The sequence below is a fragment of the Bubalus bubalis genome, chromosome 17 (genome assembly GCF_019923935.1).
Source record: "Bubalus bubalis isolate 160015118507 breed Murrah chromosome 17, NDDB_SH_1, whole genome shotgun sequence".
In the NCBI taxonomy this organism is placed as follows: Eukaryota; Metazoa; Chordata; class Mammalia; order Artiodactyla; family Bovidae; genus Bubalus; species Bubalus bubalis.
This window is the reverse complement of record NC_059173.1, coordinates 55,016,435-55,033,272: the sequence shown is the minus strand read 5'-3', so window position 1 is coordinate 55,033,272 and position 16,838 is coordinate 55,016,435. Positions and strand designations below refer to the sequence as shown.

Sequence of the window (16,838 nt, the reverse complement as noted above, 5' to 3'; positions counted from 1 at the left end):
TCCTATCCCAAAGCCTCAGATCCACCTTTTGCCATAACAAAAGGACGGTGGTATCCAATCAGAGTTGAGATCGTTGTAGGCGGGTCCGGGAAGAGCAACAGCCAATGACAGTACATTAGCTAAGGTAAGCGTGTGAAAGGCTGTCAGATAGAGATAGCTTCTCAAGTCTCAGCAGGTCCCTGAAAATGGGGGTCAAGAAATCTGTGGTAAATTCTGACAGCTGTCAGGAATGAGGTCGGTAAAACTGAACTCTGCGCCAGAGAGAGAAATCCTTCAAATTTAAGACAAGGGCATGTCTGGACATAATAGCAGAGAAAGCACGGTGGTTTTCAATTCTAAAAGCAGACTTTGCCATATTTTTAATTTTCCAAATCTGAAAGCTCTGTAAGTGTAACTCTAATGGATAAGTCATCTTCGTATCTTCCCCTATTTAAAATCCATTAGTGCGCCCGACCACTTAATAATATTTTAGAATTGAGAAAATACCTTAATACTACTTTGGTATAGAGCACTTTTGCTCACTTTATAATATTTGATCCTCCCAGCAACCCACAGAAAGAAGCTTAAGAGTACACTCATGTCCTGCTCAAGGTCATAGACACCGTGTGAAATGCTGTGTGCGAGCCTTTGGGATGTAATGTTACCGACTTGATACCAATCACACATACCCAGCACGTGACACAAAGCAGCATCCTGTTTTGTCGTTATTGTTTTTCCAATTCAAATGTGTTTATTGTTTAATTTTTTATTTTTCTTAAGTTATGAATGAAAGTATGATAACACATTTACAGGACACTGGGAAAATACAAAACAAAGTAATATATACTTCCACTATATATTACAATGATTTTTTAAGTAGATGAATTAAAATTTTTGGTTGGAGTTTCAGTATCAAACTCTCAAAAGTTAACAATGAATAGACAGAAAAGTAGAAGGATATAGTAGGCCTGAGAAGCACTATTAACCAATTAAACATAATGAAGATTTATACAATTTTCACACAACAGTAGGATACAAATTCTGTTTGAGTTCCCATAGACTAAAAACCATATCCTGCTCGTTTTTAACATTTGTTATTGTTTTGGCGTTGACACTTTCTCCTGAGTTGTAGAGGTGAGCCTTACATCTACTTGGTTTCTTAACTTTTTACTTCTGGCACAGTTTGCTGACCTTGAGCCTTATTTCCTTTAAGGAATATATAAAAAAATTTTCCATTCAGTGTTAGAGAACTATACCTTCCACTGGAACTAAGATGGACACCATGAGGAAAATTTACTAGACTTCAGTGCAGGAACTAAGTAAATGGGAAATAAGAAAGGTTCAACATAAGTCTAATAGTGTCAAAATGAGAGGCTAGAGAGGATGGGTGTGGGCAGCATTCAAAGAATAATAACTAAGAATTTTTCCGAGTTATGGAGTAGTTGAGTTAGATTCAAGAACACTTATTCTTGAGCAGGAATTCCATACCTGGATACATCATGGTGAAACTGCAGAACACCGAAGACTAAGAGAACTATTAAAAGCAGATTTCCGCCCCCCCCCCCCCCCCCCGATGAACAGGTTTGGGGGGTGTTTTTTCTTTTGGTTTTAAATAGGGTAAAACATACATAAAAGATTTACCACGTAAATAACTGTTTTAAAGTGTACAGTTCAGTATTGCTAAGTATATTCTCATTGTGCAACCAATCCCCAGAACTTTATTCATCTTTCAAAACTGAGACTCTGTGCCCATTAAACAACAACTGCCTGCTTCACCTCTACTGCTAGCCCCTAGCAACCATCACTCTTTCTGTCTCTATCAATTGACTATTTTAGGCACCTTATTTAAGTGGAATCATACAGTATTTGTCTTTTGTGACTAACCTATTTTGCTTAGCATAACATCCTCAAAGTTTATCCATGTTGTATTAGAATTTCTTCTTTAAGGTTGAATATTAGTTCACTATATGTGTATACCACATTTTATCCATTCATCCTTCAGTGGACACTTGAGTTGTTTATAACTTTTAGCTATTATGAATGCTGCTTTGAATGCAATATATGCAAATATCTCTTTGATACTCTGCTTTCAGTTCTTTTGAGTATATAACCACAAGTGGACTTGCTAGATCATATTGAAATTCTATTTTAAAAGCAACTTTTTAAAATGCAGTATTAACACAAGGACAGACAGAAAGGCAAGTGCCTGTAGCTGGAAGTTGGTATCCAATAAAGGTGTTTGGTAAGGAAGAAATGTTAGTGAAGTTGTGGAAAAAACTATTGTTTCCTCTTCTTCATAGTAAAATTGGCACAATAACTTTGTTAATGTCCTATATAAAAGACAGGTTATGGTGGTTTTAGTTAAACTGGCTGTTCATCTAAAAATATGAGATTAGATCCTGATTTCACACCACAAATAAAATTGAATTACAAATGAAATAAATATGCAGTGTGAAGTAAATATGCCTTCTGAACTTTTAGGAAAAAACAGGTATCTTTATGACATCACTGTAAGGAGGAATTTGTTAAACCAGACAAAACAGTACCATTCGTTAGGAAAGATTTTAAATTTTGATTGTTTTATACACAGACGAGAAGACATTTTAAATAAAGTTAAAAGCAAGCCACAGACTGAAAGAATAAAGTTCTGAAAATATAAAGAATCTCAACAAAGATAAAAAATATATTCAAATAACATAAACAGGCAACTCACAAAAGAGGAAAACTTAGTGATCAGAAAGATTTTTTTTTAATGTTTACCTTCACTAGTACCAGGGAGATTGATATTAAAACAAGATAAAGGGATTAGTTCATTAAAAAGATACAAATCCTAACAGCTACAAAATGGCATTGAAGCAAAAACTGATAGAACTGAAATAAGAAACTAGCCCACAACAGTAGTTGGAAAGTTCATGGCTTCCCTCTCTATAATTTGTAAAACAAATGTACAGAAAATCTATAGGGATACAGATCCAGGTCTGAAGCTTACCTTCACATTAGAGTCACCTGGAAATCTCCTAATGACTTCAAAGAGCAAGAGTTATTAAATGATACATCCCACCCTTATTAAAATTTTAGTCTTTAGGGTGGGATACTGGCATTAATACTTTTGGAATTTACAAAGGTGGTTTCAACAGAGTGGGATCTATTGATATAGAAGACCTGAATGAAAATTCTATCAATATATTTAACCTATTTGACATTTCTAGAACATTCCACCCAATAACTAGAACACATGTCTTCTTTTTAAATGCACATGGAATATTCACCAAAATGGAACATAAAACAACCTCAACAAAGTTTAAATGATTGAAGTCATGACAAAATATTTTCTCTGCCCCCAAAGAAATTAAACTAGAAATCAATAACAAAAAGATATTTTTAAAAACCCAAGTAACTGGAAATTAAACTACATGCTTCTAAACAAAATGTGACTCACAAGAGCAGTCACAAGAGAAATTAGAAAATATTTTTAATTAAAATGTAAACATGTCAAGTTTATGAGATGCAATGAAAGCAGCGCTTTGAGATATTTCCTTACCATTAAATGCTTATATGAGAAAACAAGCGAGGTCTCAAAATAAGAATCTAAGTGTTCACTTGAAGAAATTAGGAAAAGAAGGACAAATTAAACTCAAAACAAGCAGTTGGAAAGAAATAGAGTAATAACTAATCATGTAGAAAAACTTTAAAACAGTAGGAAAAAATCAATGAAATCAAAAGATGGTTCTATTAAAGGAACAATAAAATTAAAAGCTCTAGGCAGAGTTATCTAGGAAAAAAGAGAAGACACTATAAATTACAGATATCAAGAATAAAAGAGGGGGCATCATTATAGATTCTATAGACATTAAAAGGCTAATGAGAGACTATTAAGAACAACCTATGCCAATAAGTTTGATAATTTAGATAAAATGGACAAATCCCTGAAAGAAAAATAAATAAATAAAAAGCTCACTCAACAAGAACAGATGATATGAATAGTTCTCTGTCTATATTTTAAAATTTATCTGTATTTTGAAATGTCATTACCAGGTTAATCTTCCCACAAAAGATACTATATATTCAGATGCCGTCACTGGTAAATTCTTCTAATTATTTTCAGAAATTTTATCAATTCTCCGTAAACTCTTCCAGAAAATAAAATAGGAAAGAACACTTCCCAACTCATTTTATAAAAACAGCATTACTCTGATACCAAAAGTAGATGAATACATTAAAAAATATAAAACTGAACATAGACATGAAGTCCTCAACAAATTACTAGGAAATCAAATCGATCAGTTGTCCCTAGACAAACAACTAAGCCTGGGCAATTGTGATGCTGGCCCCATGAGTTTCATTTCTCTCAGTAATCATGTTCTAAAGCTGATTCTAAAATTCATATGGAAATACAAAGAATCCTCAATAGCCAAAATAATTCTGTAAGAACAAAGTTAGAGGACGTATGCTACCTTATTTCAAGCTTTATTATAAAGCTAAAGCAATAAAATAAATGGAGTGTTGCTATAGAGATAGACACATAGATAAATGAAACAATAGCATCTAAGGATAAACCTATACATATTATATATGATCAGTTGATTTTCACTATGATACCAAGATAATTCCCTGAGAAAGGATAGTTCTTTTTTCAACAAATGGTGCCCCCCAAAAAACAGATATCAGTATAGGAAGACAAAGAATCTCAACCCCTACTTACATCATACACAAAACTGTAAATTTAAAATGGATCATAGATGGAAACATAGAGATATAGTTATACAACTTCTAGAAGAAGACAAAAGAAAATCTTTGTCTCCTAGGTGTTAGCAAATTTTTTGAGAAAGGTCACAAAAACAATAATAAAAAAGAAAAGATTAATTGAACTTTATAAGAATTAAAACTCCATGTTCTTTGAAGGATATTTAGAAAATGAAAAGATAATCACAATACATTATCTAACAAAGGTCTTGAATCTGGAATTTCTAAGAACCTTTTAAATCAATAACAGAAAAATTCCCAATGAAATAATGGAATACTTGCATATGTGTGTTAGTTGCTCAGTTGTATCCAACTCTTTGCAACCCCATGGACTGTAGCCCACCTGGCTCCTTTGTCCACAGAATTCTCTAGGCAAGAATACAGGAATGAATTGCTATTCCCTTCTCCAGGGGATCTTCCCAACCCAGGGATCAAACCTGGGTCTCTTGCATTGCAAGAAGATTCTTTACCGTCTGAGCCACCTGGGAAGCTGTATTGCAGGCAGATTCTTTACCACTGAGCCACTAGGGTAGCCCAATGAAATACTAGTCAACAATAAAAAGGAACAAACTGTTAATATAGATGAACCTGAACTATATTGTGCTGAGTGAAAATAGACTAATGGAAAATGTATAGACTGCATGATTTTGTTACTATAGAGTTCTAGAAGAGACAAAACTTATCTACTGTGTAGAAATCAGATCAGCGGTTGCCTCGGGTTGATAATGGGTAGAGGGTTGACTGAGAAGGTGCTGGTGGGAGCTTACTGCTGTAATGGAAATGTTCTATAACATCTTGATTGGGATGGTGGTTACACAGTGTATACAATTCTCAAAAGGTATCTTCTGTAATTTAAAATGTATATATTTGGATATATATTACTTTTCCTCACCAAAGCTGATTTCTTTCTTTAATGAGAATACTAGCCAGGTTTCTTTAAGGTTTGCAGTATGCCTGGTATGTTACATGTGATATTTCACTCAGTCCTCAATCCAGTGATCTAGGGATTATCAACCCCATTTTACAGATAAGGAAATAAAGGCTCAAAGAGTGTCTTGTCCAATATCACACAGCTAGTAATAGACTGAATTAAAACCTATCTTTGTACCTGGAAAATGAGTATCATAATACGTACTCTATTGAATTATTAAGATTGCTAGAACTAAGTAAAACTAAAGCACTGCCAAGACTTTCCAGATTGAAGCGACATTGGAACCACAGCCCAAAGAATGTGGTTTGGAACTTACATCTTCAACCTAACCAACTCAAATTCCTACCAAAACAAAAATATCAGCATTCTCCTTGGTACTTAAACAAGACCCAGGGTCTCATAATGTTATAGACAAAATGTCCAGGATCCAATCCGCAGTTATTCAGCTTATGAAGAACCGTGAAAATCTCACTTTATGTAAAAATAACGCAGCAACTCTGAGATGGCACAAATGTCAAAGTTGTCTTGAAAAGATTTTAACCAGCTATTTAAAAATACTTGAACAAGCAATTATGAAAACTCCTGAAACAAAAGTTATAATCTAAAGTATAAGCAACATAATAAAAGCTATAAATAAGACCCAAATGGAAACTGGGTAACTGAAAAATAAAATAACCAAAATTTAAAACTGTCTCCAAAGATCCAGTGGCAGGATGGAGATGAAAGAGAGAAGAATGAACTGGAGGGTACCTCAGTAGAAATTATCCAGCCTTCAAACAGGGAGAAAAATGGTTGAAGAAAAAAATAACAAACTCAGAATACAAGGACAACAAAAAAGACCTGGCGTTTGTGTCATCAGAATCATAGAAGTAAAGGAAAAAGAGTGTGGGGCTGAAAAACATCTGAAGACATGCTGGCTTTCCAAGTTTGGCAAAAGACAGTTTTCCAGGGGGAGGGGATGATTAGGAAAATAATGTCTAAAAGGCTTTGGGGGTGGGGCACAGTGAAAAAGACTGTTGAGAAACACTGATCTTGTCACTGGGCACCAATATCATTAACAATACACAGAGAACCTAGCAGATAGCATTTATTTCTGTGGTGTAAGAAGACTGCACCACCAATGAAATAGTCTCGCAAAAAAAAATTTTTTTTAATGCAGCCTGACCTGATCAAGCCCATAAACTAGCAATTTAACAGGAAATACAGAGAACAGAGAAATGTGTTAAATCTATTCTCTGGATAAACATCAAAATCTGATAATGGAACAAAACAGCAACAAGTCAAGAACAAATAACATGAAAAAAAAAAGTCCTTTTGTTTAACAAATAAATTGCATTGGATTAAAAAAGAATGGAAAGACTTGTAGATAAGAAGACACTTAAACTACATTTTAAAAAACAGACCCAAAAAAAGCCCCTATGGTTTATTTTGGATACACCCTTGGAAGATAAAACTATTTTTAAAATGAAGGAAAATGATTACTAATAAGTAGGATATGGTAATTCCAGAGCATTCACCTTTTTAAAATTTCAGTATCAAGCATGTATCTTGCTAGAGAATTTGAACTTAGAGGAAATCTTTAGACAAATTATCTGAAGAAGATAGCATACAAAAAGGTAACCATAATGTCACAAGCAACATGTCATTCACAAAAGATTGCAAACTGGCTAAAACAATGTTGCTGATAACTAAGATGTGTCCTCGAAATAACAGGAAAAAAATCTTGAAATGGCAAAAAGTGACCAAAAGGAACAGTACATCCAAGTGAATATAAAAAGGGTATAGAAACCTTGGCAAACTTTGTATGAAGTGAACTTTTGTTATATTGTTTCATTTGCATTACATTTTCAGTTAAAAAAATCGTTTAAAAATAGCGACAAAATTCCCTTCTGAATGAGGAAAACATTCAATAGGGACCACTGAAATTGCATAGACCCCACTCCAGTACTCTTGCCTAGAAAATCCCATGGACGGAGGAGCCTGGTAGGCTGCAGTCCATGGGGTCGCTAAGAGTCAGACACAACTGAGCGACTTCACTTTTCACTTTTCACTTTCATGCATTGGAGAAGGAAATGGCAACCCACTCCAGTGTTCTTGCTTGGAGAATCCCAGGGACGGAGGAGCTTGGTGGGCTGCCGTCTAGGCGGTCGCACAGGGTCGGACATGACTGAAGCAACTTAGCAGCAGCAGCAGCAACTGATCATAAGATGACCATTCATGTGATCTGGAATGTGCATATATTATAAACTATGTAAATAGAAGCATAAATTAAAATATTCTTCATAGAGAATGGGGAACTCCCAAATTGGAAACTATCATTTATCATTACAAGCCAAAGTATTGTGTGAGGAAGAAATGATAAATAATAAAATAGAGAAACTTCCAAATTCATTTGGATGTCCTAGTCTTACATAATCTCATCAAGCTCATAAAAACTCTGAACTTGTTTTTAGTAATTAGAGGGTTCTAAACATACTGTGGATATTTTAAAGTGAAATATGCTAAATGGAACATTTTGATAACTTTCAAGTGTAACCAGGTGTGTTCCTCATACTTTACACTCATTAATTTGCAAAATGCGTTTGATCTCATTCCTAAAAAAGAACTCACATTTTCCTTTTTACTTATTTTTTTTCTCTTGAAAGGTTATTGAATTCATTGGAGAATGAGTGTTGTCCTGAATTTGGTGAGTAAAGAATATATTCTACTTGTTGAAACTTTATTTCAAGACTAGACCTAATACTGATCTGATCTGATCTGATCTGATAGTGGTATTTGGTAAACTGTTTTCATATACTTTTCTGAAGATTATAATTTCCTAATAATAACCGATAGTTGGCTAATTTCATTCATTTGTTCAATACAGAAAAATGTAAGAAATTACCAGTGTGTTTTTAGTGTTACTCAAATAAAAGTTCAGAATTTTAGGGTCTCCATGGAATCAAGATTTGAATTTATCAACAAAAATGAAAATAGTAAGGAATGAGTCTATACAGTCTTGATGCTTATTTTTCTCTAGACTGTCTAATCAGTGTTTCCCAAAGATTGTTGCTTATAGCTCTGGTTGAAAACAATGAGCTTTTTAAATAGTTTTGTATTTTCTTGGGGCTTCCCAGGTGGTGCAGTGGTTAAGAATCTGCCTGTCAATGCAGAACATGGTTTTGTGAGTTGGGAAGATCCCCTTGAGAAGGAAATGGCAATCCATGTTAGTATTCTTACTTGAAAAATCCTATGGACAGAGGAGCCTGGTGGGCTACAATCCAAGGGGTTGCAAAGAGTCAAACATGATTGAGCAACTGAACACACACACACACCTATTCCATAATAATAGAAAAATATGAATAACACAATCCTCAATTTTCAGATATTGTTTTGAACAAAGCTAAGTTTGAAAGTAATGTTAATTGAATGGTTAGATTCAGTTCAGTTCAGTCGCTCAATCGTGTCCAACTCTGCTACCCCATGAATCGCAGCACGCCAGACCTCCCTGTCCATCACCAACTCCCGGAATTCACCTAAACTCACGTCCATCAAGTTGGTGATGCCATCCAACCATCTCATCCTCTGTCGTCCCCTTCTCCTCCTGCCCCCAATCCCTCCCAGCATCAGAGGCTTTTCCAATGAGTCAACTCTTCGCATCAGATGGCCAAAGTATTGGAGTTTCAGCCTCAGCATCAGTCCTTCCAATAAACACCCAGGACTGGTCTCCTTTAGGGTGGACTGGTTGGATCTCCTTGCAGCCCAAGGGACTCTCAAGAGTCTTCTCCAACACCACAGTTCAAAGGCATCAATTCTTTGGCACTCAGCTTTCTTCATAGTCCAACTCTCACATCCATACATGACCACTGGAAAAACCATAGCCTTGACTAGACGGACCTTTGTTGGCAAAGGAATGTCTCTGCTTTTGAATATGCTATCTAAGTTGGTCATAACTTTCCTTCCAAGGAGTAAGCATCTTTTAATTTCATGGCTGCAGTCACCATCTGCAGTGATTTTGGAGCTCCCAAAAATAAAGTCTGACACTGTTTCCCCATCTATTTCCCATGAAGTGATGGCACCAGATGCCATGATCTTCGTTTCCTGAATGTTGAGCTTTAAGCCAACTTTTTCACTCTCCTCTTTCACTTTCATCAAGAGGCTTTTTAGTTCCTCTTCACTTTCTGCCATAGGGGTGGTGTCATCTGCATATCTAAGGTTATTGATATATCTCCCGGCAATCTTAACATGGCAAAAATTGCAATATTGGTATTCAAATGACTGGTTCGGAAAATCAGGTCTATCAACAGGGTAACAAGCACTGGTTTGAAGAAGAGAAAACCCGGATTCAAGATTTGACTCAAGCTGTATGTGTTCATTCAATTCTTCATATAGTCACTAGTTTAAAAGTTTAATGTTCATTAGCGCTAGCTGCTGTAGTTGTTCTTTAGTTGCTCAGTCGTGTCTGACTCTTGTGACCCCATAGGCTGTAACCTGCCAGGCTCCTCCGTCCATGGGATTTTCCAGGAAAGAATACTGGAATCAGTTGCCATTTTTTTCTTCAGGGGATATTCCCAACCCAGGAATCGAACCCGAGTCTCCTGCATTAGCAGATGGATTCTTCACCGCTGAGCCATCTGGGAAGCCCAGATGCTGTAAAATATCCAAATATTTGAAATTGACCGTAAGGCTAGAAGCGATGAGTCACTTTACCATACACCTCTGCTTCCTCAGATGAGAGACTGAGATAAAGTTAATTCTGTTTCTCTGCTGCTGCTGCTAAGTCACTTCAGTCGTGTCCAACTCTGTGCGACCCCATAGACGGAAGCCCACCAGGCTCCCCCGTCCCTGGGATTCTCCAGGCAAGAACACTGGAGCGGGTTGCCATTTCCTTCTCCAATGCATGAAAGTGAAAAGTGAAAGCGAAGTCACTCAGTCGTGTCCGACTCTTAGTGACCCCATAGACTACAGCCTACCAGGCTCCTCCATCCATGGGATTTTCCAGGCAAGAGTACTGGAGTGGGGTGCCATTGCCTTCTCCATCTGTTTCTCTAATATTGTATAAACTAACATTGAGGAATTTTTCAAGTAACACTTTTAGCAGTTGGTTCCCCATGTCTAAGAGTCAGCCTTTGATGCTTTGGTTGTGATGCTCCGTGCTGCCATAAGATCTGAAAGCTTTCCTGGGCTAGTTATCTTCGAGCCACTCCATTTGAGCTTTTATGATTTGGGGTTTCTGTGATTCTCTACACATGAATCTACCATTATCAATCATTTCATAGCTGAGTACCTATTCCACTTAATTTTTATAAAACCAAGACTAATCATCAGGCTCTTGGAGCATAAAAGGGATTCAGTTTAATAAGACAAAGTGATTCTTTGAAGGGCAGAGGAGTCAGGGTGGCAAGGAAATTAGCATTTTATAAAAGAAAGCATGTGAGTTGCTAGCAAGGCTCTAAAATGCTGGGCTGCTGATAGGTTTTCTTAGTTTAGATACACAGACATAATCCTTATAGTTTTCTGTTTCCCTGGAAATCATTTACACTAAATAATCCACTTGGGAGAGTTCCTCTGTCAGACTGTGTCAGGAACTGGGATTCTACACAATTTACAAGCTTAGCCCACTTTGATTTCGTGAAGGCTGGGAGAAGATGTGAGATGTCTATGTCCAAGTCCAAGGACTGTTCCTCATGGCTCACAGCACGTGAGCTTCATGCTGATTTGCTTCCACTTCCCATTCCCGCCCAGCACCACCCCCCCAACCCCCCCGCTGCCCAGACTGGCACACACACAGAGGGCTGTTATGTGGGAAGAATGCTTAGCTCACAGATTGCTTTTAAGGCAAGTGGAAGCAAGCTCACTCTTCAGTCTTTATGAAGAGTAGAAGGCATGACCTTGTCACTTAGAGTTGTTCTCTGCAACCACACCTTCTGAAACGGCCTGGGTAATGGCCAGGCAGGGCCGTGTGCTCTTGGCAGACCATCAAGAATGGGCAGTGACACTCAGGCCCCATGGCAGACTGCCTCAAACCTCTAACCTCTTTAGTGCATGACAAATTCCTAATTTCCTTCCTCCTTCTTTATACAGTTATTTCAAGGGAAACAAACGGGACAGAGAGGACCAAATGTCTCATAAGATGATGGTGCGATGCCTGTCAGTCAAAAAGGAAGCAAACTACACTAGCTGGCATTGAAGAAACGTGAATAGATGTCAATGGCATAGTCAGAGTAAACACATTTTTAAATACATCATTATATTTTGTAGCTCCTCCCACCCTCTCTTTTTTGCTATGTCATCAAACTTTGCAACAATCAGAAAGCAGAATGACCCTGTCTGTAGTTTGTTTTGAAAACAAATGGTTAAAATTATTAATTGCCAGGGTAATTAGTAACACTTATCACAGTAAAAGCAGATCAAGGGTTCCTCAACTTGAAGCAGAGATTTGGCCAACCCCCTTTCTTCTTCTTCTCTAATGAGGGAAGAAAACAAGAGAATGTCTTGCTGCTAAGGGACAGGCGCTTTGCCCGTCCTCCTCAGATATGCCCTTAAAGCTGCCGAAGAAATAACTCCTCAAGTTATCGAAAGAGCTGAATAACTTGACAGAACCCAAAAGTTCCTTTCTGCTCATCCTTGATGGTAGAATTGTGAGTTCTGGCAGACTGAAGTAGGTTTTTTGTATGTACCACATGAAGCAAGGTTATGAGAAAATAGGATGTAAATTTCATTTGGGGAGAAAATTGATACGCCCTTCAAAGGCATCCTGGAGTTCTTTCTTCTCACAGGAGTTTCTTCAGAGGCAAGTGCTATGGATCTTTCTGTTTCAGGGCGTTCATTTCACTTAGGGCATTGTTTCTCTCACTTAAAGAGTTTTATTTCAAAATTAGTTTTCATATGTTTTCTAACAAGCATCACTGGTCACAATCCAACTCAGCATTTTAACATTTCTGGCACGTGTCTCTGCGGTTTAGTTTTGGATTTTATGTAAAAGGTACATAATCTACTCTTAATGTCACCTCAGCAAAATGTCATCAACTTTAAAAAGCCACTGACTTGGCCATGCTGTAAGTGACCACCTGCAGACATGGGAATTCAAGTGCTTGGTGGCCTGTGGGTACTAAGAGTATCTGAACAGAAAGCCTTCTATACCTGATTCCTTAAATTCCTTGAGGAAGAACCAGCTGATTTTCTTAATTCGCATAACCCAATTGCCAGCACAGTGCCTCATACATGTCTGTAAATATTGGTTGAATAAGCAAATGAATGAACCTTCTGTTCTGGGTCCTTCCTTTTTCTATCTCATGAAAAGCAGATGTGTCTGTGCTGCAATAGAGGATGACACAGTATTTCCACAGTGTCTTTTCACTTCAGAGCTCCCATGACTTTCTACCAAATTACCTCCCTGCCTCTTAACACATCCCAGTGGGAAGGGAAAAAAGCCAGTCATTTTCTTTATGGTCCAAGTCATGGCCCTTCACACTTACAGAATATTAGGCACATATGATCCATCACTTATAGCGACAACTGGGGTCACCTCATCATAACTTATGTCTCTGGCAGCTGTTGGGAGATCAGAATACACTAAAAGACAACATGACCAACATTTGGAGCCATAGAGAGGGACATGCTAGTGACTTGATGCCATTTATTCTCTTTGAGATGGTACACTGGTGACCTCTAGTGGTAAAATTGATTCAAGATCAGTTCTATTTCACCACAAAAAATGTTTATTTCAATCCTCCTGTTCTCCTTTCATTTAGTAGCATTTTCTACTTGTAGGATGACCTTAGATACGCACAATGATTTATGTGTAGCTGCTCATACCCAAACATTATTTTTTCATTTCATAAACTCAACTTTTGAGCTGGAAGAGTTCTCAGAAGAAGTTGCCTGTTTTATTTCATTATCTGCAGAAAATGAAACCTAGAAAAATAAAATGACTTGCCTGAAGTCTCCCCTCAGGGGTGGATCTAAAAGTCTACTGAGTCTAAGGCTCTTTCCAGACTTCAGAGGACTGCAGCCCAGCTGACATCCTCCTGCAGCAGCCTCAGGGGTTTTCAAGGGCAAACTGCCCGTCCAACCCCCTGCCCCCTGAATCTCTCAGTCACAAAATAGTGAACAAACAAAATGACTGTTGCCTTACAACATTAAGTTTTCAGATATGTTGTACAGCAATAATAATCAAAACAAAGAATTTATTTAGAAATTTTTGAGTTATAAAAAATACTGAATGAAAAATACAAAATAATGAACACTTGTCAAGTATGAATTAATCTTCTATTAAATATCAGCTATAAAAAAATCAAAGAGCTCTCAGACCAAATGAATACATATTCTAATTGACAGAAATAAGTTCTCCTTCCTCCATGAGACTGCACATTTTAAAGATTATGTACCTGTTTAAACCATGAGCCCAAAGGAAGACATATGTGTTCTGTACCCTATAAAAATAAATAAGTGAATCTCAATCAAAAAGTATACTTTGAACTGCTAATGTGTTGGTCACTTAGAATATAGAAGTCTCTCAAAGAGTTTATAATCTAGTTGTAAGACACATCGAACCAATTATTAGTTGGTTTCAAAATATCCCCTCTTAATACTTGCTAATTAGTAAAAGAAGGAGGAAGACACCACTGTAAGCAAGGGATCAAAGTGAACCTCACTGGTAAAGGGATAAATAGAGAGTATGTACCACCTGGTGCAATGAGCAAAACACAGTATCACTTCCACTATTGCCAAGTGTATCAATGTTGAGGACCCCTTTACAAAATAACTGCCCTATAATCTTTCAACGCATCAGGGTTACAAAAGTCAAGTAAAGACTGAGGAATTGTTCCAGACTGAAGGAGGCTAAAGCGACATGACAACTAAATGCAATGTATGATTCTAACTGGATGCTTTTACTGTCATAAATATAATCAAGAGAACTGGCAAGACTTAAATGCACTTTGAAGATGAGGTGATAGTAATGTACAAATGTCATTCCCCTGACTTTGTTGGTTGTACTGTGATTATGAAGGAGAGAGGCCTTGAGGGTCCTTGTTTGTGGGAAATGCATACTAAAGTATCCGGGGAGGATGGGGCATTAGATTGGCAGCTTACTCTCAAATAGTTCAGGAGAAAGGATCCTTCTCCATGGACTTTCAAATTTTGGTACTTGAGATTATTTCATAATAAAAGTAAAACTTAAATAAGATATGACTCTGCTGAAGGGTGGGCTTCCCTGGTGGCTCAATGGTAAAGAATCCACCTCCCAGTGCAGGAGATGTGAGTTTAATCCCTGGGTCAGGAAGATTCCCCTGAAGAAGGAAACGGCAACCCACTCCAGTATTCTTGCCTGGGAAATCCCATGGACAGAGGAGCCTGGTGGGAGTCCATGGGGTCGCAAAGAGTCAGACAGGACTGAGCAACTAAACAACAAGTGCAGAAGGGTAGTGTTTACAATTTAGGCCTTATCTCCCCTGCTCCCCACCCTCTGTGCCTAGCATGTCCTATAGCCAAATCTACCACTTGCTACATTGTATTTTACTAAGGCAACTGATTGCATGCATCACTAAAAAGGCAGAAGGCAGTAGTGATATTTTGATAGGTGCCCTTAATCCTAGAATCTGAGCAAACTCCAGGAGATAGTGAAGGACAAGGGAAGCCTGGTGTGCTGCAGCCCATGGGGTCACAAAGAGTCGGACACAACTGAGCAACTGAACAGCGACAGTCCGAGCACTGGTGCTTTCACATACTTCTCAAAATCAGCACTCCTGTTAGGATTTGTGTTTCACTTCCATATATCAGAAGAACCTTTTAATTTTATCATTAAGAAAAAAATATTGCATAAATAGAACATGAAAGTGTAATGCTCATAGTCTCTTCACACTACTAAATACATTTTCCCGAGTTTCTCTTCCATCCCAGTCCATATACATAAATTACTTTCACATGGTAATGATCACAACTTGGGTGCAATTTTATACTCTCTTGCCTGAACATACTGCAGTATTGTTAGCAAGCCTCAGGGGTGCTTCTTGCCCTCTGATTCCATGATTACATTTTGAAACACTGACCTCATAACATAACTAGGGGGCCATATTTCATTGTCCAGCACCTGAACTCCTTACTGTTTCCATCTTGTCAGGATAGTGCAGTTATGCTATCTGGTAATCTGTGTCCTGATGCGTTGTCATTTAATGAAGGCTTTGAAGTCACTCAGACATGACTGCTCACCCAGTTCTGTTTTATATTAAGTTGGCCAAAACAGTTGGTTCAATTTCCCCATAAGATGGGTCAGAAAAACCTGAACGAACTTTTTGGCCAACCCAACACAAATTCCTAAACCTTTCTCAGTCCGAGTCTTCAATCTAAAAAAACAGACGTAATAATATCTATTAATATAATATCCATTAATATAATAATATCTGTTACACTATTTGTGAGAATGAAATAAGACAGTGAATGTGAAATTCTTAGCACAGTGCCAGGAATGTGTTAAAGTCTCAATAAATTTTATTATCATTTATTGAAGGATACATGACAAAATGTGGGCCTACTCCAAATACTTAATTTTGTGACTCTCCTAGTTTAATTGTGATGGATGGTGAGTTATTTTTTAGATGACATCACATATCCAAAAGTTCACTAGTATTTCTAAAGAAACCAACTGATTTTCTCAGTTTCTCCAGAATTGAGAACCTATGGGAAAACTAAAGCGACAACTGACTGATGATCTTTCTCCAATGTCTGCTTTAGTTTTTCTGCATCCGTTCCGTTCAGTTCAGTCGCTCAGTCGTGTCCGACTCTTTGCGACCCCATGAATCACAGCACACCAGGCCTCCCTGTCCATCACCATCTCCCAGAGTTCACTCAAGCTCACGTCCATCGAGTCGGTGATGCCATCCAGCCATCTCATCCTCTGTCGTCCCCTTCTCCTCCTGCCCCCAATCCCTGCCAGCATCAGAGTCTTTTCCAATGAGTCAACTCTTCGCATGAGGTGGCCAAAGTACTCGATTTTCAGCTTTAGCATCATTCCTTCCAAAGAACACTCAGGGCCGATCTCCTTTAGAATGGACTGGTTGGATCTCCTTGCAGTCCAAGGGACTCTCAAGAGTCTTCTCCAACACCACAGTTCAAAAGCATCAGTTCTTCGGTGCTCAGCCTTCTTCACAGTCCAACTCTCACATCCATACATGACTACTGGAAAAACCATAGCCCTGACTATAGA

At 37.7% G+C, this 16,838-nt stretch overlaps 1 protein-coding gene and 1 long non-coding RNA gene across 3 annotated transcripts in view; one reads left to right on the top strand and one right to left on the bottom strand.

Annotated features, from left to right (window-relative positions):
* SCOC (short coiled-coil protein) overlaps positions 1-16,838 on the bottom strand; it is a 39,900-nt gene that overhangs the window by 11,938 nt on the left and 11,124 nt on the right. The window lies entirely within an intron of this gene.
* Positions 13-12,359, top strand: LOC112579968. The gene is made up of 3 exons (XR_003104324.2): positions 13-124; positions 8,299-8,339; positions 11,717-12,359. It is a non-coding gene; the product is annotated as an uncharacterized LOC112579968 (long non-coding RNA).